Here is a 1,192-nt window from a genome sequence, read left to right on the forward strand (position 1 = left end):
TTGCTGCCCAGGCGGTCTTGAACCTGCGGGCTCAGGCAATCCACTCACCTCAGCCTCCCAAAGGCGCAGGATTACAGGCTGAGCCACCGAGCCCGGCTCATATTTTATTTCTTAATCATTTCTGATGCCTATTCTAGTTTGTAGATTTTTTTTTTTTTTTGAGTTGGAGTCTCACTCTGTAGCCCAGACTGGAGTGCAGTGGCACACTTCCAGCCACTGCAGCCTCGATCTGCTGGGCTCCAGCAATCCTTCCACTCAGCCTTCCAAGTAGCTAGAACTACAGGCACAGGCTACCACGCCCAGCTAATTTTTGATTTATTGTAGAGATGAGGTCTCACCAAGCCTGTGTGGGTCTCGAATCCACAAACTCAGGCAATTCACTCGCCTCAGCCTCCCAAAATGCTGGGATTATAGGCTGAGCCATCGAGCCCGGCCCAAGTTTGTAGATTAAATAACTGCCTGATTCACCTTTTAACAGCCCATCAATACTTGAGAGTGTATTTTCTTTTCTTTCTTTTTTTTTGAGTTGGAGTCTCACTCTTTGATGTCCAGGCTGGAGTGCAGTGGCATGCTCACGGCCACCACAGCCTTGACCTGCTGGGCTTAGGCCATCCCTCCTCCTCAGCCTTCCAAGTAGCTGGAACTACAGACATATGCCACCATGCCTGGCGAGTTTTTTGTGATTTATTGTAGAGACAAGGTCTCACCAAGTTGTCCAGGCTGGTCTCGAACCCCCAAACTCAGGCAATCCTATTGGTTGGCCTCCCAAAGTGCTGGGATTACAGGTTGAGCCACCGTGACCAGTTGAGAGTGTATTTTCTTTCTTTCTTTTGAGTTGGAGTCTCACTCCATCGCCCAGGCTGGAGTGCAGTGGCCCACTAATGGCCACTCCAGCGTTGACCTGCTGGGCTCTGGCGATCCTTCTTCCTCAGCTTGCAAGTACCTGGAACTACAGGCATGTGCTATCATGCCTGGCTAATTTTTGATTTATTGTGGAGACGAGGTCTCGACAAGTTGCCCGGGCTGACCTGAAACCCACAGGCTCAGGCAATTCACTAGCCTCAGCCACCCAAAGTGCTGGGATTACAGGCTGAGCCACCAAGCCCAACCCTTGAATGTATTTTCTTTCTTTCTTTTTTTTTTTTTGAGTTGGAGTCTCACTCTGTCGCCCAGACTGGAGTGCCTGCTGGGC

This window comes from Carlito syrichta, unplaced genomic scaffold, assembly GCF_000164805.1.
Source record: "Carlito syrichta isolate Samal-C Ts95f unplaced genomic scaffold, Tarsius_syrichta-2.0.1 Scaffold315801, whole genome shotgun sequence".
Classification (NCBI taxonomy): Eukaryota; Metazoa; Chordata; class Mammalia; order Primates; family Tarsiidae; genus Carlito; species Carlito syrichta.